The sequence below is a fragment of the Rattus norvegicus genome, chromosome X (genome assembly GCF_036323735.1).
Source record: "Rattus norvegicus strain BN/NHsdMcwi chromosome X, GRCr8, whole genome shotgun sequence".
Classification (NCBI taxonomy): Eukaryota; Metazoa; Chordata; class Mammalia; order Rodentia; family Muridae; genus Rattus; species Rattus norvegicus.
In genome coordinates this window covers 150761115-150788237 of record NC_086039.1, presented here as the reverse complement: position 1 = coordinate 150788237, position 27123 = coordinate 150761115, and the positions used below count along the sequence as shown (strand labels likewise).

General features: G+C 36.1%; 1 pseudogene; it reads left to right on the top strand.

Annotated features, from left to right (window-relative positions):
- Nucleotides 1-11206: 11206 nt before the first annotated feature.
- Rpl10-ps4 (ribosomal protein L10, pseudogene 4) lies at nucleotides 11207-11895 on the top strand (annotated as a pseudogene).
- The last annotated feature ends 15228 nt before the right edge of the window (nucleotides 11896-27123 follow it).

The window sequence follows — 27123 nt, the reverse complement described above, 5'->3', positions numbered from 1 at the left end:
TCCTCACAAAATTGGACATTGAACTACCTGAGGACCCAGCTATACCTCTCTTGGGCATATACCCAAAAGATGCCCCAACATATAACAAAGACACATGCTCCACTATGTTCATAGCAGCCTTACTTACAATAGCCAGAAGCTGGAAAGAACCCAGATGCCCTTCAACAGAGGAATGGATACAGAAAATGTGGTACATCTACACAATGGAATATTACTCAGCTATCAAAAACAATGACTTTATGAAATTCATAGGCAAATGGATGGAACTGGAAAATATCATCCTGAGTGAGGTAACCCAATCACAGAAAAACACACATGGTATGCACTCATTGATAAGTGGCTATTAGCCCAAATGCTTGAATTACCCTAGATGCACAGAACACATGAAACTCAAGAAGGATTACCATAATGTGAATGCTTCACTCCTTCTTTAAAAGGGAACAAGAATACCCTTGGCAGGAAATAGGGAGGCAAAGTTTAGAACAGAGTTAGAAGGAACACCTATTCAGAGCCTGCCCCACATGTGACACATACATATACAGCCACCAAACTAGATAAGATAGATGAAGCAAAGAAGTGCAGGCCGACAGAATCCGGATGTAGATCTCTCCAGAGAGACACAGCCAGAATACAGCAACTACCTAGGTGAATGTCATCATTAAACCACTGAACTAAGAACTGGACCCCCATTGAAGGAATCTTAGAAAGGACTGAAAGAACTTGAAGGGGCTAGAGACCCCATATGAACAACAATGCCAAGCAACCAGAGCTTCCAGGGACTAAGCCACTACCCAAAGACTATACATGGACTGACCCTGGACTCTGACCTCATAGGTAGCAATGAATATCCTAGTAAGAGCACCAGTGGAAGGGGAAGTCCTTGGTCCTGCCAAGACTGAACCCCTAGTGAACCTGATTGTTGGGGGGAGGGCGGTAATGTGGGGAGGATGGAAAGGGGAACACTGACAGAGAAGAGGAGGCAGAGGGGTTAGGGGGATGTGGGCCTGGAAACAGGTAAAGGGAATAACAATTGAAATGTAAATAAGAAATACCCAAGTTAATAAAGATGGAGGAAAAAAAGTAAAAGTAATAATAAAAGAGAAAAGAAAACAAAATAGCTGTGTTTGGCCTAAGGGGGAAAGAAATGTGACCTTGTTGGAGAGAGTATGTTACTAGGGTTGGGATTGATATACTTAAAGCTTTACCGTTCTTTTACTTCTCTCTGTTTCTTGCTTACAGTTGAGTACGTGAGGTCTCCGTTTCCTGCTCTTGTCATCATGCCTGACACTTTCTGGGCCCCCTCACATTTGCACCATAATGGACTCATATTCCTCTGGAACTGTAATCTCAAAAAAAACCTATTCCTTCCATAAGTTGCCTTGGCCATGGTACTTAGCACAGAAACAGAAAAGAAATTAATATTTCGTTCTAGAGGAATAGCTTTCAGTCCTGGTAGCACTCCCTAGAAAAATTTCATAGAGTACCAATGCTCAGACTACTCCAGTCTAATTATATAAAAATCTCTGGGTGCCATAAACAGGCATTGGTATATTTTATGTCTCCAAGATTATTTTTATTTTATCTTTATAGGTGTTTTTCTTGTAAATATGTCTCTGCCATGCTTATGTACTTGCTGCCAGTGGAGGCCAGAAGAGGTCATCTGAGTCCATAATCAGCCATGTTGGTGCTGAGAATTGAAAGGTGGTCCTTTGAAAAAGCAGCCACCATTCTTAATGTGAAACAAGAAACCAGAATTAGTCACAGGTTTCACCCCATGAAATTATTTAACTTGTCGTATGTATATTTACTGTCAAACCCCAAGAGATGATATGGAAACTATGTTTAGAAAACTTCACTTTGAAATCCCTGGTAAGAACAGTTGCAGCTTTAATTTCCCTAGAAGAAAGAGAAAAAAATAAATACAATATTTGATTCTCAAACAATAAATATTGCTACACAGTTTCATAAAGGAACCTTGTGCAGCTACAAAATTACCAACCATAAAATTAGAGTCTTCAATCCTCAAAGCAAATGGAATCTGAGTCCCTAAGTGGAGCAGTGTTGATCCATAATGACTGTTATTAGTTTCATCTTTATACTACAAAATATTTCACTCACACTAGTTATTAGGTCTTAGCAATGCAGTCTGTAACCATGGCTGCTCTTTTTAACTCTGTGTGATATTTCTTTTATAGCCATCATCTGTGATGTGACTGTGAAAGGTGCTACTTATGTCTGCACAATAATCATATCTGTTATCTCAAGACCTCATGGTTGATTTATTTATAGGTCTCATTCTGAAATTAAATTATTTTTGAATACCATAGAGCTAGATTTGCTTTACAGAAAAAGAGCTAGCAATGCATATGCCAGTTTAATCATGCCAGTTTAAATCATTCCTAAAACCAAGAAAATATCTTAAATATGTAAATATCCCAAGATAGCAGAGGGACTGGGCCAGTCTAGGATTGGCTGATGAAAATATTTCCCATACTTGATGATTCTCTTCTGAATAATGTATAAAATGTCTACCAGTGACCTGAAGTTTTTGTTCTCTGTATCCTGGGTAGTCACATAACCTCTCTGGACTTCAAATGCTTATTCTAAAAAGCAGGGTCACTGAGTATGGCTCAGAATGGTTACTTGAAAATTAAAGATCAGTTAAAAAATAGAAGCTATCTAACTTACACTAAGTATAGATTAATTTTATTATTCACTAACTCATACATTCATTTAAACAACACGTTTTTATAGGAATTTATGTGTGTCTGGCCAGCATCTAAACCAAACCAGACAAGAATGACAAAAAAAGTCTACAATTGTGAGACCAAATGTTACAAGTAAATTATACTGAAGATGCCAATGCCTTATAAACAAAATAAAGAAAAAAAAAACAAAATGGAGATTGGGTATGCCAATGTTAGGATAGGAACAGCAATACCAACTTTATATTCATGATAATATGAGCTGAAAGAAATGAAGAGAAAGCATTGTATACATAATTTCCTTCTAGATAAATCCTTAGAATGAAGCTCACTGTAAAGAATATTCAAGAGGGAGGTGAAACATTTCATCCCACAGATGAGCTTCTTAAACTCAGGAAAGACATCTTAAAGGCTTCAGGGAGTCCCTGACCAGATACCTTAGCCTACTTCCTCCTCAAAGTATATATGAAAAACAAAACCTGCTGTTGGACACTCTCAAAACAGCCAGTTCCCCAGAAGTAGAGACAAGCTGAATTGTCTGGTACAGAGAGAGACCAGCTAAGAAAAAGGACAAGGTACTTTTCGGCAATCCACACACTTGATCCCTCCTATTCACTTCTGCAAACCCTCTCCCATCCAGTTCTCTCCCTCCATCCCCCCCCATGTCGATTTTATTACCCTTTTTAATGAGATTCAAATATCCTCCCTTGTGCTCTCCTTCTTACTTAGCTTCTTATGGTCTGTGGATTGTAGTATGGTTTACCTGTACAGTATGACTAATATCCATTTATAACTGAATATATACTATATTTGTTTTTCTGGGTCTGGGCTACCTCATTCAGAATAATCTTTTCTAGTTCCATCCATTTGCCTGAAAATTTCATAATGTTGCTTTTAATAGCTAAGTAATATTTTCTTGTGTAAATGTACCACACATTCTTTATTCTTTGATTCAGGAGCATCTAGGTTGTCTCCAGGTTCTGGCTATTGTGAACAAAGGTGCTATGAACATAGTTGAGCAAGTGTTCATGTGGTATAATGGGATGGTTTTCAGGTATGTCTAAGGAGTAGTATAGTTGGGTCTCTTTACTCATCTGTGGACTTTGTTATTTCACTTAAATCCACACTCCTACAATATCGGTATTTTACTAGATACCATCTTTAAACGTTTTGTAATATTCTCTGTCTTCTATGATCCCTTTAAAAATAAAACTCTTTCTTACACAGTCTATCTTTAATTTGGTGCCTGTTATTCTGCCTGAACTTACCCTCTTCCCCATAAGATCAATGTTTCACCATGATCTAAACAATTATCTCACCTTTGAAGGTAATTTTCTGGAATGAAGATATATAGAAATGATTAAAATAATTGAAAAATATCTGAAAACTTCATAAACTTCTTTAATATAAAATCTTATTGATAGATAAAAATCAGTCGTTAATGCTTATTTCAAATATGCTGGAACAAAACATGTCAAAAATGTGGATGCAGGAAGGTTGGAGAAACAACTAGAAGGACAGTCAACCAAAATAAAGAATATATGTAAGTGGAATAAATAAACATGGTGCTTTTTAAAATATTAAAATATTTAAAATAACGATGATCTTTGGGCCTTGGAAGGGAGAGTGTTATAAATATTCCATTTATGACTGAGTATGCTACAGTATTATATTGTCTCTACCTTGACCAGTTATTGGTATTTATGTTCATTTCTATCTATTGCAAAAAGAAGCTTCTCTTATGAGGGTTGGACAATGCCCTGATCTATGATTATAGCAACAAATCATTAAGAGTCTGTTTAACAATAAATCCAGAATAATACTGTAGGTTGTCCCCCAGGGTTTATGACTTGTCTAGGCAGTTTCTTGGCCCCAGTAAGGGTGCCAAGTACAGGTTTCATCTTGTAGAGAGGATTTAAATCCAACTAGAAAGTGGTCACTAACTCCCATGATATTCATGCTACTATTGGACTGGTGGAAGTGTTTTATCAGGACAAATATTATTTTAGTGGGCTTGATTCACAGCTTGATAAGACTGATGATTAATTTTATCTTCTGAAAGTGTGCATAGCACAATATGAAAACTAGTAGGGATGATGCTTCCAGGTTAATTCCAGATTGGTTTCTTCATGTTCCATGATTCAAGTATATGGAGTCTTCAGTAATAGGATCTTAACCCTCAATTTCTGGAGGGTAACTAAAAGTATTGGCATTAACTTGAAATATCAAAAGAATTAATCCATTTTTTCTGTATTGAGCTGCTTATTTGATAGTTTGTGGTGTCTTGGAGGAGTATCCTCCAAGGCCAATCATATTATAGTTCTATTTAAATTATTTTCATACACACACACACACACACACACACACACACACACACACACACACATATTGAAGCTTCTAAGGCAATAGTATATTTCCATATGACTTTCTCAAAAGGTCTGTTCTGCAAGTTATTATGAGAGCCAGAAGTGGTGGGTTACTGCAAAAATGTTTTTTATACACAGCAGAGCAGTTGCACATATGAATTCACATTATTGTAACAGTATGCAGAAAGCATATGTCAGATCAATCCAGGTATCTTAGCATGAAGAGAGGGAATAGGCATGAAGTCTCACCTTTAGCTGGGGAGTTATTGACAGTTGATAGCTTCTGGGAAATGTAGGATTCACTTTCTCTGAGAACATAGCCTCTGATAAGTCAGCTCCACTCCCGTGAAAGACTATAGGTAAAAGAATATACTGGCAGCACAAATTGGACTTGAATGATTTAAAAACTGAAAACACAAAGTTAGTTGTGTAGTATAGAGGGTTAGATCTGGGAAGAGCTGGAGAAGAAGGTATGAATATGATTAAAATGCATTGTATTAAATTATCAAAGAGTTAGCAGTAAACCTAATTCAAGTTTCTGAGAAAAATGGAAAATTTAAAGAAAGATTGAGACACCAAACATTGGGATAGGAAAAATATTTAGCAACAACATTTAAGAAGTAAAAATAAAATTAGCCAGGTGTTAAATTCAATGAATTAACAAAACATGGTTAACAGAAAATGAGAGGCATTGGTACAATAAATATTGAAGTCTGCAAAAAATATATCGAGAAATAGTTTCATGACAGTTTGTGGGAGAGAAAATGGTTTTTCCTCTTTCTTATTTCCTGCTGGCAAGTTTGTCTCAAGGAAATTGAATCATCCATAATATCATAATGCATTGTTCCATCACTTCTACAGCCCTGGTAATCATATCCCTCCAGCATGCGATGAGGGGATTTTATTGAAATCTGATATTGGACGGAAAATCCAGAGACTAATCATGTTATTCGCTGCCATGGATATATAATGGTAGCCTTGAGAAAGAACCTGGCATTTCCTAGGAAATGGCTAATTGCAATCCACCTGGCATCAGGATGAAGGTTTGGATGAGTTTGGTTGGCAGCAAGGGCAGCTAAGTTAGAGAAAATGGTGTTTCCCATACTTAGTTACTTAGTTGTTCCCTTACCTACAATAAACAAACATGCTGGTACAAGATAAAGATTTTTGACTTATGAGCTGCATTTCATTGCAACTATATATGTAAGTTTCTACAGTATTAGGCTTCACTATAAACTTTATGAAACATCTAGAATATTTTCTGCCCCTTCCTGCACTAGCTCTGGTACACTGCCCTCCTATCGCCCATCCCACTTAATGCACCCTGTTAGATTAGTTCCCTTTAGTCCTTTTTGCTTCATTGTTCAATTTGTACTACCCATGTCCTTTAATGCATTTTCTGATATTTACGAGTAATCCAAATGAAGCACAAATCTCTAAGGATTCAGCTCTAACATGTGTATTTGAGAGAAAATTGTAATGTTGGGTCTATGTTATTGCATTCAGAGTGATTATTGCCATTAATCTATGAATACTATAATTTCATTTTTTGTTTTTTTTTAATTTTCTCTCATATTTTAAATCCTGACCACAGACATCCTTCTGTACACTCCTCTCAATTACCCTCCTACCTCCCCTCTCCCCAAGATCCACTGCTTCTCTTTTTCCTTTGAGAAAAGAGAAGTACTCCCAGGGGTATGAGTGACAGATGGCATAACAAGATATAATAGGATCAGGCACACATCCTCACATCAACATTTGGTAATGTTTGACCATTAATCAGTTGATGATCATCTACACTGTTTCCATAGTTTAACTATGTCAGTAGAGCAGCAATGAACATGAATGTGCATATATTACTGTAATAACATAAAGTCCTTTGAGTATATGTCCAAGGGTGTTATATCTTGATCATATGGTAGATCTATCTCAGATTTTAGAGAAACTACCACACTGTTTTCCATAGTGGCTATACCTATTTGCATACCCACCATTAGTGAATAACTTCTCCCACAGTCATATCAGAATTTGTCACCATTTTTTAAATCTTAAACGTTCTGACTAGGATAAGATAAAATATCAAAGATTTAATTGGAATTTCCCTGATGAACAAGGAGGTTGAACATATCTGTAAATGTTTCTCAGTCATCTGAGTTTCAACTTATGAGAACTCTGCTTAGTACCATGCCCATTTTTCAATTGTTTTTGTTGTCATTGATTTGTTTGATTGTTTGGTGTTTAGTCTTTGCACTTTTTGAATCTTGTGCATGTGGGATAGCAATGCCTAACACAGGCTAACAAATAAAAGTCCCATTGCTAAGACTGGGCTACTTCTTTTGAATTGCTGACCAGTGAGTTCTCTAGATGCTATCCCCCAGACCCAAGTTCTACAGACTGTTGCCAATGATTTTAGTTATCCTCAAGAACTTGACATTAAGACTCTGTTGTTGAAAATACAATGTAGTTAAATCATAGAACATGGACAAATCAAGCTGGTACTGACCTGGAAGATTGTTCCATGTTGCCTAGTTTTTTGCTAAAGGAATACATGAATGTATGAATAAATGTTAAGAGTTGTTTCAGGTATTTTTTTAATTTCTTTTTTCCCTTTTATTGGAAATAGACTTTTGAATACAACCATATTCTGATTATGGTTTTCCCTCCCCCAGACCCTCCCCACCTCCCTTTACACCCACACCCCCCAACACCTCCCCACACCACACACACACACACACACACACACACACACACACACACATATTTTCTCTCTCTAGCCTTAGAAAATGAACAGGAATATCAAACAATAATAAAATGTGATAAAATTAAAACAATGTGGTATAAAACAAAACAAACAAGTCAAGAAAAAGAATTTTAAAATGAAACCAAAAACATAGATATCGAGACACACACATTCACACAGAGAAATATCATAAAAACACAAAACTGGAATGCATAATTAATGCACAAAAGGTTTGAGTTAATTTTGCATGGGCAATCTGCTGCTGCACATGGGGCCTGCCTTTAAGAATAGTTTGTAAACCCAGTGAGACTCCATATGAAAAAATGTAGCTTCTGAGTTAGGAATGGACGTTTGTGCCTTCTTCTTCTGGCAATGCTGAGACCCTCATCTGGCCCAAATCCCTGTAGGTCCTATGCAAGCTGCCACAGTGTTTTTAAGGTTATATGTGCTACAATCTTGTTGTTCTAGAAGACATTCTTTGCTTCATATCATCTATCACCTCTGCATCTGACAATCTTTCTGCCTCTCCTTCTAAACCCTGAGTTGAAGGATTTGATGGAGTCATCCCATTTAGGGCTGAGTGCTTTAAGATCTTTCATTGCCTGCAAATTCTTTTCAAGATTATTAAAAGAAATTGATATTTTTTCCTTTAGTAATGGATGGATTTGTTGCTGTTTGTTAATGGAAACATTGAAATGGAGAGGTAAACAGCCTTAGTCACATGGGTTTTTTTTTTTTTTTCATTTGATTCATTCAGGGAGTTAGGTAAACCCAAATCCTGCCACATTTTATTATCCCTTCTCTCCACAAGTAAATTTAATTATGTGCTTAAAAGGCATGGGTAGCAACATCACATTTATTGATCGTGGGTCCTTTAGAAAAGCAGCCAGTGCTTTTAATCACTGAGCCATCTTTGTAGCCCACAACATTGCATTTATTGATAGCTAGATCTTTAGCCACTTAAGCAAACTGGCCAACCTTAATGCATATTTCTAGCATATCACTTGAATACAGATGTATAAAGAGCAAAATAATTGGAATCAAACTACCTTAGAACATGATAGGATTTCTTAAATAACAATAATAGTCACACTCTAGTCAGAGTTCTAAAGCCTCACTCTGTGGTTCATTGTTTCTTTACTCTTCCATGTCCATCTTCCTCCAGCTTATGGGCAAGTAGTTACAGTAGTTCCTGGTGCCACATAGAACAATGCCATACACAAATGTAAAATAGGATAAACATGCACTAGAATATGGTATAGAATAAAAAGTAAAAAGAAAAAAATGAGTGTTCTTACCCTTCATTCTAGTAGATTCTCCTTCCAATATTCATTGACCATGATGATATTGCAAAATGTGTCATATGATTTTGAAAATGCCTATCTGAACACAATGAAGTTATCTTAGAAAGAAAGGTAGATGGGAAATATTTGAATATGAAAAAAATGATGTCACAAATAATATGTAAGAAAGCCTGAATCTTCAGTTTTCTTCTTCTGCCTAACTGATGAATATGAAATAAATTCAAACAAAGGTGGTCATGTGATCATTGAAATTAGGGATTCATTTTTGCCCTAAGCTGATATGTGCAGCTCAACTTTTATTGGAAGAAAAAAAATAGTATCAAAGAGATCTCTACCAGAAACAAGCAGTGAAGCAACATGAAGCATTTTTTTTTTCAAATTCCCCGATGGGTAATAATAGATAGATCTACCAATTTCACCTGCCAAATAAATAGGAGATAAAGACAGAAAATGGTAAACAAAACCTCTCTTTTTTACTTCACCTAATACAAATTTCCCAGACCTTTGAACAAGGTATGTATCTCTACCTATCATTAAAGTTTCACTACCTTTGAGATAGATGATTTTATAATATTCTCTTTCTTTGAGGGTTGAAACAAGGGCCCAATGTCTCTACCCAAGGAAAAAAGTAATTCTGAATTCTTTTTACTCTTTAGTCTCTAAAATGAAAAGGCAAGACAGAGAAAATCCAAAATCATATTATTTAAATCAATATATTTCTCTTTGTCTCTGTCTGTCTGTCCATCTGTCTGTCTATCTCTTTCCTCTCTCACTCCCCTATCACGCACTCACACAGACACAGACACACACACACAGACACACATATATACACACACATTTAGTATGAAAAATTGTCATGCTCAAAGAGTTTGAACATAAAAATACGTAAGGACGCAAAGAGTTGAATATTCCAAAGAATCAAAACCATTCTCAAACTAAATAAGAATAGGGTTCACGGCTAAATAGGAACTATTTCTTCAAAAACTTAGTAAATTCACATTTCATAATGATGGAGGCAAAATATGTCCACACTGAGCTTAAAATCCACAAAATATAAGAAGTTTTATAGCTTTATAGACAGCAATTTTAAAAATAGCAAGTTTTGATGAAACATTTAATTCACTATGTATGAACATACAGAATTACATTAAGTTTCTATAGCTCTGCAAATATCAAAGAATTCAACACCAAATGTTTAAATAGTCCTACAAGAAATGTGCAAATGAATAGATGTTCTGCTCCTGATGTGTTTGACTGGTCATGTTAAATTAATCTCTTCCTTAGTCTAATCAAAATGATATTTTTATTATTTGTGTTGAGAGTTATTATCAGTGTGTCATGATATTTTTTAGTACCATTACATATACTTTTTCCAATGTAAAGGCTTTTCCTGATTCTTTTATAATAGCAGAATTTTCTCATGTTCATCATATTTTAATTTTGTTTTGCCTTTCATTTGGTACATTTACATTTCTAAATACATCCTCATTGAATTAACTACTAGCTTAATTTTACTCTTGCTTTAAAGTCTTATTTAACTTGTGATATTTTTAAATATTACAATGATAACCTCTGTCAAAAGTAATAGTCCCTGACCTAATATCACAGCAATTACCATTCCAAAAGAATGATAAAGACCTGCCTTTACACAATGACTTTTTCAGTGGTCGAAGAAGTTGCTGTAGCAATAGCTAAATGGTTTTGACCTCTACAACGCATGTATTCTCTTAGACCACATTCTAGTGTATTATTAGGTCTCTGTGACCTAAAAAATAATAATGATAATTGTGGTAGTTTACAGCCATTTTGTTCGATGTAATTGTCTTATTTATATGTTACTAAGGAACTAAGAGTTATCTCTCTTACTATGAAAGTATTATTGAGAAGGATTTATAAAAGAAATAAAGAAGAAGGAAAGACATTAGAAAAACTAAACATTGTTCCTTTTTACAGCCATTGCCCTGTTGTAACAACTACCTTTAACTAATATTATGCAACCCCTTAAAAAGTTTTAAGGCTATATTCAAAATAAAATGGAGCATACTCTCTTTTCCTCTAATGTGCCACCAACAATCCAATCCCATTGTCATCATGGGCTGCTGCCATGCAGGGTATTACCAGTATGGTAAGAACAAACTGTAACCAAAATCTCACTTTTTTCAAAGTGTCTGTGATGCTAAGATCCACATCTTTGACTTAGAATTGAAGAAGGCAAAAATTGATGAATTCTCACATTGTGGCTACATGGTTTTAGATGAATATAAACCACTCTCTTCTAAAGCAGTAGAGATGTCAGTATTTATGCCAACAAATATATGATAAAGAGTTGTGGCAAGGATGGCTCTCACATTGGAGTGAGACTTCATCTTTTTCATGTCATCAGAATCAACAAGATGTCCTGTGCTAGGGCTAACAGGCTCCAGACAGGTATGCATGGTGCCTTTGGGAAGCCCCAGGGCACAGTGTCCAGGGTTTACATTGGTCAGGTCATCATGTCCATACGAACCAAGCTGCAGAATAAAGAACATGTAACTGAGGATCTGCACAGAGCCAAGTTTAAGTTCCCCAACCACCAGAAGATCCACATCTGAGAGAAGTGGGGCTTAACCAAGTTTAATGCCAATATATTTAAAGACATAGTTTCTGAGAAGCGGCTCATTCCTGAGTGCTGTGGTCTCAAATGTACACTGAATCACGGTCCCCTGAACAAGTGGAGAGCCCTACATTCCCGAGGGGTTTCCACAATGCTCTCCTATACCCTATCAAATCATGTTCGGTAATAAGTCTCACATCAGTCTGCCTAAAAATGGGTCACATTGAATATATCATAATATAGCTAATCTGCAATTTATTGCTGTATGAAATTTAATTCATTACATTATTTTAAATTCAAAATTGAAATTTAGAGAATGTTTTTACTTCACTGCATGTTTTCATCATTATTATAAGCATAAGATCTTGGCTTATTTTATATTTTTATTTCCTTGTTTTTCCAGGTGTAAAATCTCTTTCTTTAGATATGAATGTGCCCTTATATATTCTTATTCAGTATTAATTGGGATAAAATACACACTGTGGAATTCATTTTGCTTTTTGTTTTACTCATCACCATCTTCATATTCCTCCTCACCCTGTCTTCCATTCAGTTCCATCTCTCCATCCACCTCTGATGACTATTTTGTTTCCCTTTCTGAGTGATAATCACACATCCTTGGGCTATCCTTATTACCAATGTACTTTAGGGCTTGGAGTGACAATGGAAATCAGTGGGGACATCTTTGGGATTATGGAGACTTGGTATGAGAAAGAATACTGGGAGCCCATGAGGATGACCCAGTTGAGATTACTACCAGCAGGAGATATAGAGGCTGAAGTGGCCACAGTCCTTTAGCCAGTGGAAAGAGGGGAACATCAACCCACCCAATAATTTTTTACCCAAAATTTGTCCTGCTTACAAGATTTACAGGGATAAAAGAACAGAAATTTAGGGAACGGCCAACCAATAACTGGCCCATCATGAAATGCATCCCATAGGAGAGAGCCAACCCCTGACACAATTAATGATGCTCTGCTATGTTTGCAGACAGGTATCTAGCATAACCTTCTCCTGAGAGACTTCATCTAACAGAAGACAGAAACAGATGCAGAGACCCAGAGCCAAATGTTAGTCAGAACTTGGACATTTTTGTGGAAGAATTAAGTACACAACTGAGCAAACCTGAAGAGTCAAGGACACTGACTTACGGAGTCAACTAGCCTGTGCTCACAGGGGCAGGGGGGGCGGGGGCTCACAGAGACTGAACTAACAACCAAAGAGCATGCAGGGGCTGGACCTAGCTTCACGCCCATCTGTAACAGATGTGCAGTTTGGACTTCATGTGTGTCTCCTAACAATTGGAGTGGGTCACTAAGTTTTGCAAACCTGAAAACCATGAAACAATATCTTAATGTTTCTTGAAAGTCTATATTCCCTATATTACTGAAGTTGAATACCAGTTTACTAGTCAAGAACTATGGGTATTCATAATTAGCAAAGGCCCCATAACCCAAGTCTTTAAACTGCCTACTATGCAGACAATTATAATTATCCAACACATCCTAAAGTAAAATACAAGTCCTTCGAAAATGTTCCACCTTACATTAGATGTGCTAACCTATGACCAAAGTAGAAAAAAAGGAACTACAAGGCATAGAGATTATAGAGGAATAAGTTAAAGTGATATTTATTATCTTCACTTATTGGGACATTATTATCTTTGTAGAAGTTCATAAAGAATCTACAAAAAAAGGAAATGGAACTAATAAGGAAAACCAGCAAGACTATATGACAGAAGAAAAAACAGTATTTCTGAATAGAAACAATGATCTGAAAGACAACAGAATCAAATTGTAATATGAAGAAATAAAACCTTCATAATATTGGAGTAGGCATGCTCCTTTTAAGGGACACAAAAAGTACATATCAAAGAAAAATACGATTGGATTTTATAAATATTAAATACATGTGATCTTAGGAAGGTGTTGATTAGAGAATAAAATGCAAAGTAAGTACTGGGAAAATTATGTATAAAACCTCCTTATTTCACACATAACACACACAACCAAACAAAATGTAAAAAGTTTTAAATACTCATTTTTAAATATAAGATATATGAATCATCAATGAACAAATGAAAAGGATGTTTCATATCACCAATAATGAAGGAAATGAGAGCAAAGCTGAGTTGGTTAATTGAAATGCCTGTGAGGTTGTGAATCAACTAGATTGCTCATGCGTCCTAGGTGTAATAATTACTTGTTTGTCAACTTTCATTGTAGCTTTATCTAGAATAATAAAACATAAAGACACCAACCAAATATTCACCAGCAGTTAAATAATTACAGAGTAGAATACTATACAAAATGAAAATTAACTAGGCATGTATACCTGAAAAATATGACTAAATCTTAAAATAAAATGCATAAATATGTCAATAAAAAACAAAGTATTCCATGTAATTTCATTTATATCAAATTAATAGGCAAAACTCTTCTAAAAGAAGGCAAATACATGACTAAGATGACAGGCAAGGAAACTACAATGCTTATGAAGGCTCACCATGAAAGTTTGGAAGATAATACCTGTACCATCTCTAAGTTGTGCTAGTATGAACATTGAAATGTAAAATACAGTCAATTTCTGCTACTTTCTTTTTTAAATTTTATTTAATCTTTTTTTTAACACACCGGATTTTATCCTTGTCCTGATCTACCTTCTGACTATTCCACACTCCATGCCTCCCTCCCCCACAAGAACCTCCCACCCTCTCCATGAGGATGTCTTCACCCTCCTATCCCCCCACCCCACAAGACCTCTCCTCTCCTGGGATCTCCAGTCTCTTGAGGGTTAGGTGCATCTTTTCTGACTGACACCAGACCTAGGAGTCCTCTGTTGTGTATGTGCTGAGGGCCTAATCTCAGCTGGTGTATGCTGCCTGGTTGGTGATCCAGTGTCTGAGAGATCTTAGGAATCCAGGTTAATTGAGATTTCTGGTCCTCCTACAGGGTCGCCCTCCTCCTTAGCTTCCTCCAGCTTTTCCCTAATTCAACCAGAGAGGTCAGGAGCTTCTGTTCATTGGTTGGGTGCACATATCTGCATCTGATTCTTTCAGCTGCTTGTTGAGTCTTTCAGAGGGCAGTTATGATAGGTCCCTTTTTGTGAGCATGCCATAGCCTCAGTAATGGTGTCAGGCCTTGGGGCCTCCCCTTCAGATGGATCCTACTTTGAGGTAGTCCCTGAACCTCTTTTTCCTCAGGCTCATCTCCATTTGTGTCCCTGCAGTTCTTTCAGACAGGAACAATTTGGGTCAGAGTTTTGACTGTATGATGGTAACCCCATCCCTCATTGATGCCCTGTCTTTCTGCTGGAGGTGGACTCTACAAGTTCCCTCTCCTCACTGTAGAGCATTTCATCTAGGGTCCCTCTCTTTGAATCCTAATAGTCTCTCACTTCCCAGGTCTCTGGTACATTCTGGGGTGTCACCCCACCTCTTACCTCCCAAGTTGTCCATTTCCATTCTTTCTGCTGGCCCTCAGGGATTCAGTCCTTTTTCCCCTCCCAATACCTGATCATGTTCTCCTCTTCCCCTCCCTGTCCTCTTTCCCACCTATGTCCCTCCCTCCCTCACCACTGACCCTTTGGATTGTTAACCTTTTTTGAGTTCTGTGGACAGTTTCTTTAGTAATCTGTAAGTATTTTTGGCTAATATCCACCTATTAGTGAGTATATACCATGCATGTCCTTTTGAATCTGAGTTATCTCAGGATGATATTTTTCAGTTCTGTTCTACTTTTTTTATATTGAATTTTAACAAATCTTAACAAATTTTAACAAATAAATTTAGCAAATTATTTTGGTTTAAAAATATATTTTAAAAAGCAAAGTATCATTGGAAGACAATTCTTATTTTGGCAAGAGGAGTCTAATAGTATCTTAAAAGTCTAGAATATTTAAATATTTTACTACAACAAATAGTTAAATGAGGCAAAGCTAACCTGATTTAAAAAACAGGTATAAAAGTTTAAGGAGGAGGAAATCATAAGTACAGATGAAACGTAAAACTTTCAACATCTATACAGATGTGGTGTTAGAATTTGGTTTAAGTATGTCAGGGTTGTAAATCAGGGGCATCAAAGGAGGCTTCAATTGTTAGTTCACTAGTTGTATAATAGGCAAACATGACTAAGCCAACAAAAGTTGAATAATATTTAAAATATTCTGATAGAAAAGATAAATACTATAAAGAAATTACCTGTTTAATGTGTTTGGAAACAAAATGGCTTGATCTTTGCAAGTGTAATGTTTTCGTCTAATTCAACATGGCAAAAATGTGGTTCATGTCAAAGACGGAAAAGGTCAACCATAGCATCTGTCATCAACTACTTCAGAGAGTGTATAAATATGCTATTAGGTGGAAGATCTGCAAACATCTCTATGGCTGATAATTTTCTATACCTATAAAGGAGTTTAAGAAATGATCCTTAAATGAATTTTAGTAAAAATTACAATTGCACGGATAGAAGTAAGACTACTATGCATGTGATTAGAAAAGTACATTTTTAAAATCTTCCTATGCAGACAATAACATATATATGGTATATGTCATACAGTTTTCTGCCTGCGTGTATGCCTGCAGACCAGAAGAGGGCATCAGATCTCATTACAGATGGTTGTAAGCCACCATGTGGTTGCTGGGAATTGAATTCAAGACCTCTGGAAGAACAATCATTGCTGTTAACCGCTGAGCCATCTCTCCAGGCCAATAACTTTTTAAATTTTTTATTAGATATATTTCTTTACTTATATTTCAAACGTAATTTCCCTTCCTGGTTTCCTGTCCATAAGCTCCCATTCTCTCCCCTCCCCCTCCCCCATATGGGTATTCCTGCTATACATCCCCCTTATTGCACCCCCATATTCCCCTGCACTGGGGTTCCCGATAAGAAGAAAAATATAAGAAAAGAAGAGAAAAAAAGTTAGGTAAAACAAAAATTCAGGAGCTGGAAAGCTAGCTCTGAATAAAGTACTTGTAGTTTAAACATGAATTGAGTTCAAGTATCACAACACACAGAAAAACCTGGGCAAAGAATATGTATGTATATGAAAATACATATATGCACGCCACACCAATTATTGAAAAAACAGGTCCTAAGTTTGAAGTAGAGTGATGAGTGGTATAATGGGAAAGTTGGAAAGTAATAACGGGAAGGGAGAAATGGTGCAATTAAAATAAAATGTCCAAAATAAACCAAAAAGCTGCACAAAAGATTTCAGCACTTGGAAGCCAGAGAAAGGTAACCCTAGTACTCCCTGACCAGCCAGCCTATCCTAATTGGGGACCCAGAGATAATTTTTGGAGACATTGTTATTAATATCAAAAATAAACAGGATGAAAAGCACTTGAGGAGAAACAACCCCTGAAGGTGACCTCTGCCTTTCATATATGTATGTGCACATGCATAGATTTATTCCTGTACATATGTATATGAACATGTGTGAGAACACCCACGCGTGCATGCACACAGACACACACACACACACACACACACAACACACACAGCAATCAGTATGTATGGAAAATTTATTCTTAGGATGCTTTTGAAAATTATATTTAATAAAATTTGAGGATAAGAATAACTATTTCCTTCTTTTATTAACACTTCCATAGCGCATTTCCCTGAAACTTTCTTCTCTCTTTGAGTGAATGTAAATTAATCGAATCATTAAATATTTCATTTCAGACCATGTGTGATTCCAACAGATTATTTTAGTTTGTGTGTGTCTGTGTGTGTGTGTGTGTGTGTGTGTGTGTGTGTGTGTGAGAGAGAGAGAGAGAGAGAGAGAGAGAAGAGAGGAGAGAGAGATTGTAAGTACCCATGAACCCTAAAAAAAGAGGGTCCTCAATTTTCTGGAGCAGTAATTACAGGAAGTTGTGAACTACTGGACTTGGTTGCTGGACCTTGAACCTTCGTCTTTTAGAAGACCACCAAGTATTCTTTTGCACTTTGCTATTTGTCCTGCTTTAGATGCAGATATTTATAATACGATATCAGATTTATTCATATCTTAAAACAGAAATTCAAAATAGCATAAACCAAGACAAACATACACATGACATATACCTAACAATACTGATTATAAAATGTTTTGGTTAAGATAGTAATGGCAGATAAGAGTCAATATATTTTAGTAATGAATAAAATTCATAGAAGATATCATAGGAGTAATTTTAACTAAATGTTTGCTATCTTTTTTAATAAAGGAATTTAAAGTTTATGTTTTCATTTTAATTAATTTTAAGGTTATTTAAATGTGCTCAAATGTAAATAGGATAGATTTTCATTCACGAAATATTTGGATTAGCTATCAGTACCCCTGCCCATATAATTTCCTTCATCTTTAAAAGTCAACTTAATAGAATTCTGACTTTCTGAAAGTAGCAAAATTTTCACATGAATCTTGATTCATGTTCCCAATGGTCTCCTATTATAACTATAATTAACAGATATTATGCATCTGGCATGTGTAACCTGCAGATATTAACACTTCATACTAATGATGTCAGCAATTTCCCTGTTAATTTGTATTTTACTACTGCTGTTAAATGACCTAAATATAGTCAGCATTCCATGTAAGTTGTTTAGTGCATATTAACATATAGCAGGCAGGAATAGAAGGCTGCCTGCTGGCAATGGATGTGCAAAATAAGGAAACAAATTAACAAAGGAACATCTTCATGGGGTATCACCCAGAAGGTTATATTTACCTTAAGTTCTGCAAGATTCATGTGGCGACAGTGATTTCCTAGGAGTTATGCATATGAGAAAAAATTAATATTATATGTTTTAGCAAAGCATGATTATATATTATTTAAGACGATCAGAAAATAAGTATAACAGTTAATATTTATATGTAGCCTTTACCCATGTACTCTAATTGTATTTTCTCAACAGCTTGAACAAATGCTTTAGTTATGATAGCTTTGCTAAGGTGCAATTAATTCTCGCATTTTAATATAGGAAAATTTTTACATACCATTACAGTATAGGGTCTCCAATACAAATCTGCTCGCCATTGTGAAAATGAGTGACAATTTAGCTGCGTGGGAACACAGGCAGAAGCATTTTGTGTGTGTTTGACATGAAAATGCATTTGAATTGATAAATAACTGGTTGTATGAAATCAAGTGCAATTTCAACATCTCATATCTAAGTAGGTTTTATAACATCATGGGAACTTTCACAAAGTTTTTCAACTTTGGAGTTATTAGTTGACGGTCCTCTAGAAGTAAAACATATATATGTAAGCCCTTCCAAGAAAATTTAGTTAGATACAAAGATTTATTTGTTCTCCATAATAAAACTGAACTAACCAGGGACTACATTACAGTAGCACTTATAGCCAAAAAAATATTTGTAGATAGATATCAGTGACATGAGTTTGTTATGGGTGTCAGAGCTTATTTCAAGTCCCAGAGACTGAGCGCAGGGACCCCAATGATGAAGATAGGGCAATAACTGAAAGAGCAAAAGCAGTTTGCAAGCCATAGGAAGAACAAAAATTTCAACCAACCAAACCCCACAGAGCTCCCAGGGACTAAAATACCAACCAAAGAGTACACATGGAGGGACTCATGCCTTCAGCCGTATATGTAGCAGAGGATGGCCTTATCTGGAGTCAAAGGGAGGAGAGGCCCTTGGTCCTGTGGAGGTTTGGTGACCCAGCATAGGGGAATGCTAGGGCACTGAGGCAGGAGTGAGTGGGTGGCTCTGGAAGCACACTCATAGAAACAGGGGGAGTGGGGAGGGGATAGGGGGCTTGTTGAGGGGAAACTGGGAAGGGGAATAATATTTGAAATGTGAAGCTTCTCTAACCTTCTGCTCTTGTAGCCATCAGGACACGCAGAACACTGCATTATAAATGTATTTGTAGTTATACTGGTGTGAACACACCCAATACACTGTCATTCCAATGACAGTTTAAGAAGATTTTACTTAATAAAGATAATAAATGACCATAACAATAGCCCACATGTCTACTATTCTGTAATTTTTATTTTTAATTTGGGATATACGCCTTCTCCATTAAAAACATTTATTGTTAAAAAAAAGAAAATAACCAATAAAAATGAATTAGACTAAATTTTCAACATCTATGAGAGTATGTTAAGGACATAGATTCTAAATTATGAATAGTATCTTCTCCCCCCATTTTCAGTATTCTCTTTTACCTTTCGATAAGAAATTTATTTATGGTCCCATTTAGGAAAACGTTCTGTTCAGCAAATAGTAATTTCTTCTCTGCACATGTACACAAAAAGGACAATTACTTTATTGGAACTGCCTTCAGTTATGGGAATCTATGGACTCTAACCCTTGTTTGTTTCAGTAGAAATTGATTAGTAATTTGTTTAAAAGAGGTAAATAAGACAAACATGCTATTGTTTTATGAGGAAGCAATTATAATATTATTACCTAGTAAGTAATAAAACTAACAGAGCTATTATTTCTTTACTTATAGTGAGTAGCCATCTTCAAATTAGTTTAGATCCCAATACAGAATAAACGACCAAATCTTAACATTAGTTCTAATACAAATATCATTTAACTATATGACCTTGAAAGAGGGCTGCTAAACTTTCCATTTTTGTTCATAAAATGGAACTGGGGTAATAACATACACATTGCTTATAATCTCTTTGTTGATGTATATACGAATAGATAGATATAGTTATGAATGAATACATACGGAGGCATAACTGTATTGTAGCCATAGTAAGCTACATAATACAAAATGAAACATTTCTTCTTTTTTTGACATTTCCCTTATGTCAGAGTTGATTTAGATCGAAGCCTCACTTGTGCCAGTTCTTTCTGGTTCATATATTTTATAACTATACCTAGTGTTACGAATTCTTGCCTTTTTATACCAAGACGTTCAGATGAGGAAGAAATATGTCAAACTGAAATACTTTCTCACAGTTACAATGAAGTGGTAAGGTTAAAAATATAATTCCTAGATTAATTGGGCCAGGTGGGTCAATAAAATGACTCTTGCATTATAGAGTAAGTTTTAGCAAGACAAAAGAAAAGTCTAAATTCTTCTGGCCTGGGATATTATCAGATGTGTTAGGATCATGCCCTAAAAAAATCAGTTATTTTCCAGCAGCCTTGAAATATAGCTCTTCGCTCTTTTAAGCTCTTGTTACAGAAGTGGTGCCAAGAGCTATGGGGAGAATAGAATTCTCAACCTCTATGGTTTCAAAGAAAAATCCTTAAAGTAATGTCTGTAAGCTCAAAGATATGTGAGATACATTGCTTCCAAGAAATTATAATCTTAAAGTTTTAAAAACTTTTAAATGGACCGAAGAGAAAGCTCCGCCAACGTTTGGACTGAGCACAGGGTCCCCAATGGAGGAGTTAAAGAAAGGACTGAAGTAGTTGAGGGGCTTTGCAATCCCATAGGAAGAGCAACACTATCAACCAACCAGAACCCCAGAGCTCCCAGGGACTAAACCACTATCCAAAGAGTATACATGGAGGGACCCATGGCTCCAGCTGCATATGTAGCCGAGGAAGACCTTGTTGGGCACCAGTGGGAGGAGAAGCCCTTGATCCTGGGAAAGCTTGATGCCCCAGTGTAGGGAAGTGTCAGGGCACTGAGGTGGGAGGGAGTGGGGAGAGCACTCTCATGAAGGCAGGGGTTGAGGGGAATGGGATGGGGTGTTTTGGGAAGGGAAACTAGGAAGGGGGGATAATATTTGAAATGTAGATAAGGGAATGTCCAAAAGAAAAAAAAACAAATAAACAACAGTCACCACTACTGGCTATAATTGAACAGAATCCTTACTAAATGCTCTCAGTATCTGGACTCCATGCTATGTGGTTCTCAGGAGGAAATTAATCATTGTGATGCCAGCTTTACATTGCTGTGAAAACACTAGTCAAACCAACCTTAGAAGAGAAAAGTTTATTTTGGCTCATACTTGTAGATACTCTTAGTCTATAGAACCTCATTGGATTAAGCCACATGATGACACTCCACAAGGGCACAAGGCAGAGTGAAACCACTTAAGCTTTGATTAAGTAGCAAGCAGAGTAAAGCCAGAGGGCAGATAGGGAACGAGGTCTGCTAATCTCCTTTTGGTAGAGGCAGGCCCCTGAGATTTAAACTTAGATCTCACTTCAAGGTCCTGACAATGAAGTCGGGAGGTTCACTGGATCTCTTTGTCCCTCTTCATAATGTGGCCACATTGAATAAAATTCCTTTTCCTAAAGCCACCATTAATGTTTCCCTTATTTGGCTAACTGAAGATGGCCAGATCTGTGTTGGTGCACAGGTTGTGACTCCCAAATCAGAAAATAGAATTACTGAGCATCCTAACTTCAGCAGGCTATGACAGTGTGATGACAACTCCACGACAAATTTTGGAAGAGCCAGTACATTTGCCACTACAACACTTCAAGTTGCCTTGTTAAGAGGCTCTGGCACAAGGTTACACATATTACTCACTGTTTAAGAGGTTACATCCTCCAATGAGAGACTTCAAAGACTAAGCATGGAATGAAAGAACACAAGGTAAGGGGTAGTATACTTGCTATAATTTTTCAATAATTTCCTTCATTGTTTTTTGTGGTGTTTCAGATGCCTATTTTTTACTAGTGCCTATAGCACATGATCTTCTCATCAAATGTATTTTTAAATGATTTCTAGAAGAGAAAAATAAATTAAAAGGTTTTAAACATGGAATAATGATTAGTCATTCAAATTGAACAAGTTTTTTTTTTCTTTCTTTTATTGGATTTTTTTTATTTACATTTCAAATGTTATCCCTTTTCCCGGTTTCCCCTCTGGAAACCCCCTATCACATCTTCCCTCCCCCTGTTTCAGTGAGAGTGCTCCCCCACCCACTTACCCACTCACTCACTCCTTCCCGCCCTGGTATTCCCCTATATTGGGGCATCTGGCCTTCACAGGATCAAGGGCCTCTCCTCTCTGCTTCATATGTGACTGGAGCCATGGATAGCTCCATGTGTACTCTTTGGTTGGTGGTTTAGTCCCTGGGGGGGGGGGGTCTGGTTGATTGATACTGTTGTTCTTCCTATGGGGTTGCAAACTCCTTCAGCTCCTTCAATCCTTTCTCTAATTCCTCCAATGGGGATTCCGTTCTTAGTGCAAGGGTTGGCTGCAAGCATTCACCTCTGTATTTATCAAGCTCTGGCTGAGCCTCTTAGGGGACAGCTATACCAGGCTCCTGTCAGCATGCACCTCTTGACATCATCAGCTGTGACTGGGTTTGGTGGCTGTATATGGGATGGATCCTCAGGTGGGGCAGTATCTGGATGACCTTTCCTTCAGTCTCTGCTCCACATTTTGTCTCTGTATTTCCTCCTGTGAGTATTTTGTTCCCCTTTCTAAGAAGGAAGTTGAAATTTTGGTATCAGATTTAATTTAAAAACTAAAGGCACTATATATAAACGTACCACACACATAGTGTTTCAATTTTCAATTTTTCTAGTACAATTTTTCCCCATTTAATTTTAAAATTTAGTGACTACTTGCTGCTGTGAATTATCTCATCATGTTTGAATCTTTAGAATATCTGTGATTATAACCTTTAAACAATTACTTTATTTTGCAATCTCACCTTTCATCCTCTGATGATTGCCATTTTTGAATGAAATAAGTGAGTTTTGATGATTTATTAATATAACTTTAAATTTAATTTTCTAAATTAACTTTTGTGCTTTTCTGATCTCTTTACTTTACTTGAATTCATTATTTGTCATCTATTATTCATAAGATCAATATAGCATATTATCTCAGAATTTTTATATATAAATCAGTTTTCATATAGAAACATTTTGTATGTACAAATTTTGCTACATCTTTTCTTCATGAGTTGAAGTACACTTGTTCTTTATTTAATAATTGATAAATATAATTTTAATAATTTGTATGTGTCCATAAACTATTCAAAGCCATCATTTTTATAAGTAAATACTCAAACATGTAAGAAACTTTAGAGTCAAGGATTTAAGATTTATATAGTAATGGAATCTCTCTCATGGTTAAAGAAAGGTGATGAGGCTAGGCATGTGTTAAGAATGTCCTAGAGAGTTTGTCATGGGAAGTTATAAATGTGGAGCCTGAATTTTGGTGGAGACCTCAAGATATTGGAGATGCCAGAACTATTGTATAATTGTCAAGAATTACCACAGACCAGGTGTTGGACCAAGGAGAGAGAGAGAGAGAGAGAGAGAGAGAGAGAGAGAGAGAGAGAGAGAGAGAGAGAGAGAGAGAGAGAAACAGAGAAACAGAGAAACAGAGAAACAGAGAAACAGAGAAACAGAGAAACAGAGAAACAGAGAAACAGAGAAACAGAGAAACAGAGAGAGACAGAGAGAGACAGAGAGAGAGAAAGAGAAAGGTGCTTTAGTTAACAAAGCTGAAAGGAGTTAGAGATTTGGGGTGCTTTGACATCAGACATGGAGGTACAGATTTTGGAGTTTGCCCTGGTGGTTTCTGACTTTGCTTTGCTCCAGTATTTTCCTACTATGCTCCATTTACTCACTTTTGGGAGGTAAGTATGGTGATGTATATTCTGTACTTTATACATTAGAAATATGTGATCTGCCTTTTGATTTTTCTTTTACAAAGGATTTTGGCAAAGAGATTGCCATAAGTCTCAGAAGAGACTTTGAACTTTAGATCTTTAAATAGTTTTGAGACTGTTATAGACTGTAGAAACTTTTGATGTTGGACTGATGGCATTTCTCATTATGATATGGCTACAGGCTTATGGAGGTTTGATTGAAAATGGTTGTCATAGACTCATATATTTAATTATCAGTGAGTGGCTCTACTTGGGAGGGATTAAGAAGTGTGTCCTTGTTGGAGAAAGTGTTTCAATAGGGCTAGACTTTTAGGTTTCAAAAATCCAAGCCATGTCCATTGTTCTCTATTGTCTTGCTGCCTGCAAATCCAGGTGTAGAACTCAGAGCTACTTCTCTAGGTCTATATCTGCCTGTGTGCCACCTTTCTTTCTGCTATAATGAAAATGAACTATCACTCTGAAACTGCAAGCCAGCCCCAATTAAATGCTTTCTAAGAGTTAGCTGCTTTGGTCATAGTGTATCTTAAAAGCAATAGAACACTGACTAAGACACCATACTCCCCTCACATGATACTTAATTTTAGCTGTCTCTCCCTGTATCCTCTCTCCTATCTGCCTAGTCCCTCTCTTTTTACACTTTATCCTCCCTTTCTAGCCACCAACCCTGTATTTCGTTTCATAATAGAATTAATTCCAAGTGTGGGATTATTTTTCTCTTTGATATTCTTATGAAACAAATCACAAACTATTTCTCTTTTAAAAAAGTTTTAATTTTTCCATTCAGAGGGGACTCTAAATAAAATTTAATGACCATTGTTTTACTTTTTGTTTTAAGGTTTTATAGGATAGGACCTAACCTCTACATGCACTATGATTTTGATCACTATCCTAACTTCTACTGGTATGTTCTACCCTGTGTCTAACTCTTTTCAACCTTATGATCAGAAATGACTCTACAGTTTCACTAGGTTGGATTTCCTTACTTGTCTCCTATTGTATTGTGAAACTATCTTGCAGATTAGCTAATCCAATGTATAACATCACTTTCTTACTGGGGCCGTTTCCTTTTGAAAATATTATAGCTGTAAATTAGGAAATATAGTATAATACATAAGTGTTTCTAACCTCTGCACTCTGGTCCAGGAATCTCTGCATCACTATTTATAGTCACTATTTGAGATTTTAAGATTCCTGTTATTTAAGATAATGTCTTAGAACTTAATATTGGATCTATGTTTTTGTGTCCTTGCATTTGCTTATGCATATATGTATTTATGCATGTATATGTGTATGTAATACTACTAGTGGTGTGGGTTTGCCTATATTTGATCAGTGGTTTGCATGCCACATTTATTTTCAACATATTGCACTACTTAAAATTTCCTTGGACCCTTTCTCTGGACAAAGATATGTGCTTGCTATCACCTTTACTTTGACAGTAGCATAAAGCATTATGGTACTAATTGTACCACATCTGCAGTTTTCTCTATGATTATATTTTTCTCAATGAATTTTTAATTGCTCGAAGACAAAAGCATGAGTTCTCTGACTTGGCATTTCAAAGAGGAAAGTATAATAATTGTAGCCCAAATAATGCACACACTGGAAAGACAATTTTTCTCCTAACTTTCTTTCACATGCTGTTTTCCAGAATTTATAGGAAATATCATAAAAGAGAATTTCTTCACCAAATATAAACAAGAAATTCAAGCACCTGCAGGATATACTTATAGTATAAATATAAGTGTATGTATTTGATATATGTACACAAATGTTTCTTTGCTTACTTGACAGTAATCTCCAAAAAATTTACCATAAACTGTCATATTAATATGCTCTTGTTAAGCATGAATTCTGCCCTGCATGTGACCAGGCAGTGAAGTAAAAACTCCACCAATTAATTGGTGAATTTTATAAATAAGCTCAGCCAAGTGGCTAATTTATGTCAGCGTTTCTGCTATTACTTTGAAAGCAATGCTCACTTCAACTTCCCACTTGTAGAGATAAGCCATAGAAGAAGAAAAGAGTGCATCTTGTTAGAATAAGAGAGCAAGTACTCATCTAAGTGAAATACTTTCTAGAGTACATACTTTTATACTGCTTACAATAAATTTTTAGTGACAGAGTGACAGTGTAATTGGTTAGAAACTACTCTATTGCTGTTCTACAACCAGGTATTATAAACAAAAACTAAGATCATGAAATGTGTACTTACCAATATATAAATCAAACTGTATACATTTCCCAAAGTTAACAAATTAATCCAAACTAACCATAGCTCTCTTAGAAATACAAAATACCATGTACTAGTTAACTCTGTACCTTCCCCATTAAACTTAGTTCATAAAATCTAAAACATTTTTATGTCTTTCATCCTATGAAATGATCACAAATATTAAAGTACTGTTTCCCACATGTTATCTATGTGCTTCTACAAGCATTTATTCATCATGTAAAACTTTTTCATCATGTCTTTTCATGTTTTAAGATTCATGTCCTACAAAATATGTTGTCAGGAGCCACACTTTGTATCTTTTTCCTCATGTGCTTTCAGAGTACAAGGCAGAATGTTTAATAATATTGGTCCTAAAGAACACTTGAAAGCAGTTTTACTGTTGTTGTATGGTTTGGTTGTTCATTTGTAATGGCAACATTTCATAAATATTAATACACAGTTAAGAAAAGGAAAGAGCAAAAATAATCCACTGGTAATCATTGAAAACAGGTGTGGGGGTGGGTGGGGAGCTGTTGCATGAGAGAATAGACAAAGGAGATATCAACAACCATATGAATCCCTCACTCCTTTATTTTAAAAATTTTCTGATTTGAAGTTTTAAAAAGCCTCCTGTACCT